Source organism: Caenorhabditis briggsae, assembly GCF_000004555.2.
Source record: "Caenorhabditis briggsae complete genome, chrII, whole genome shotgun sequence".
NCBI lineage: Eukaryota > Metazoa > Nematoda > Chromadorea > Rhabditida > Rhabditidae > Caenorhabditis > Caenorhabditis briggsae.
In genome coordinates, this window is record NC_013486.2 from 16,604,794 (window position 1) to 16,607,497 (window position 2,704).

The window sequence follows — 2,704 nt, forward strand, 5'->3', positions numbered from 1 at the left end:
TTCTCGAGATGTCACTTTCAGATTGAGTCACACTTCTCTGATACTTGAAAACCAGTCAGACTACTACTTGAAAAAAAAAACCAAAAATCTTCTTTCAGATACGAAGCAATTCGTAAAATGTTTGAAAATCTAAGCTCATTGAGCAAAACGATTAAAAATTTATAGGAAAAGCGTTTAGTCACTATGAATATTTTTGGTTTCTTCTAGACCTCATTTTTTTCAACACACTCGAATTTCAATTTGTTTTTACATCTTCTGATTTGCAACACATTTTCTTTTTAAAATAAGGAAGGGCGGCAAAACTTTTCAGTTGTTTTAGTGATTTAGCTACTTCGTGGGTAATTAAGAGACGAAGAGTTGTATTCTTTTTGCATTACTTAAGAGTTGCGCTATTGATTCTTGCATATTCTCCCGTACCCAGAAAATATTAGAGCTGATACTTTTGAATGGTTTAAATCAACATCACATTTTCCATGTCCGGTTACTTTTCAATGAACCCACGTGTCTGTTTCCAAATGACCAGACTGATGTCTTATATATTTTTTCCATTATTTTGACCGGAAAAAAACGAGAAAAAATAATTAGTATTCACCCCCATATTTTTTTTCCTATTCAACTGGATTCTTCTTTTTGGTCCATTTTTCTATATCCTTTTTTCCGGATTTTTTATTGTTCCAAAGCCTAATTGGTTAAACGGGCTGGTACACTTTTAATCCAATCGAAATTTCTTTTTCCCCGCAAAACGGAAATTCGTAGTCTTATGCTTCTATTTTTGACACATGTTTTTTACATCGTTTATAGCCTACATGGTACTTACGGTTTTTTTAGATTTGTCAATCTATTTCAAAAATTGATGGAATGGGAGAAGATAATGGTGAGTCTATGAATGCATATCAACTATTGAATTAAGACTTTCAATGATTTTTTTCTTACTCCTCGAGGCTTGATTCCCCTAACTCTTCCAAACGGTATGAGACTACCTCAAATATACCAGGCATTTCTGAGCAAAAAAAGGTTTTTGAACTCTTCTCCCGAAAGGATTCTGAAACAAAAAATAAACTTTTCTGCTGTCTTCTCATCCTTCTTTTTCCCGCATCCCAATCTTTTTTATTTATTGAAAAGAAAACTTTTTTCTTCCCCCGTCTTCTTTTTTTTTTCGGTAGATGGAAGGTGTCCCCATGGGACGGTACCAAACCACTTCTTTTTCTTTCCCAAAAGGTTTTCTTTTTCATTCCCCATCGTCATTTTATTCTTTAGGTCCAAAGGTCTTCTTTTGGAGACTGGTTCTTAAAAATACCCCGAGGGCACCATTCAAGAACTATTTGAACCCGGAAAAATAGTCGATTTCCTTTTTTAGTAGTGGAATAAAAATATACATGTATTAATTTTTTTGTTTTTTGTTTGCTTTTATGTTTTGAACTTTCCCAACACGAGTTATTTTCCGAAATAAACCTACTGTGTCCCTCATATACCTGTCACGCATGTGAAGAAAGTATTCGAGGAAAAAGCTATTACATGTCTTTGTCAAGTGTCCACTTGCCTATTTTTATGAGCTCCAATTATTTCTTTTCAGTTTTTACCCTCCATTTCCAAAAAAAGGCTTTCGTGATTTGTCCCGTTGGTCGCTGATTGTTTTTGTGAACACTAATGAGACTTAATCGGGAGCTATTAGTTTTTAAAGAAGAAAATTAGCTGAAAATAGAGGAAAACAAGATCTCCAAAAGCTGATGAGGAGAAGGAAGTGAAGAAAAACAGTGCATAAAACTTCTTTGAAAATTTTGAGTCATGATTTAAAACAATGGGAAGGTTTGGAAAAATGAAAGACAGTTGAGAATTATTGCATCAACCCCCTGTTCCTTCCACAATATTATTTTCCCGGTTGCAAACTATTTTTTTTTCGATTCATAATTCTAATCGGATATTCCGAGCTGAGAAACAAGCATTTCCTCCCTCTAAAAAATTTGCCTCAAGTTTTTTTTTCTATCTGGTATGCCCTCCGCTATATTTATTTCTGTTTTTTGAGTTTCTTAGCAAACTATATGTAAGGGTACCCACTTTCAAGATTGTTTGAAATAAGAGGAACATTTCTAGGTGATACTTTCACGTTTCCTTTCCGAACCATACTATTTTCTAAAACCGCGTTTCTCTCACAGACCAATTGAACTTCCTTGAATACGCCTGGTTTTTGCGAAATTACCCTACTTTGTCTTACAAATTAGCTCAACCTATGACTAACTTTCCAATGACTCTTTCATCTAAAATATCTGTCTGTAAAAGGCTTTACCTCAGTTTTGAGCTTCCCCTTTCTCTTTGAAATTCATCTAATAGTGTCTTATACAATGTATAATTTCGTTCAAATACTTCAACACCAATAGTTTCCAGCCTAAGGGTTAACATTTTTTTGGTCTATTTTCCATCTGTCTAGATAATGTACTTATTCACTTGCGCAGTAATTTTCTGAGATAAGACGAGAAATTTAATTAGTCATTTTCTCTCATTTCTTTCTCTTATCCCGTGCTCAAATATATTTAGAGAAGGTCCGCTAAATTTATGCTCGAAGTTGACACTTCTCTTTAATAAATTCTTCTTTATTCAAAATTCCGTAAACACTCTAATACATAGTCCCTCCTAATTGAACGCCACCCTCTAATAGAACGTCCTCCGATTTGTGCTCCGAAAAATAGAACGCATAATTTACCATGCA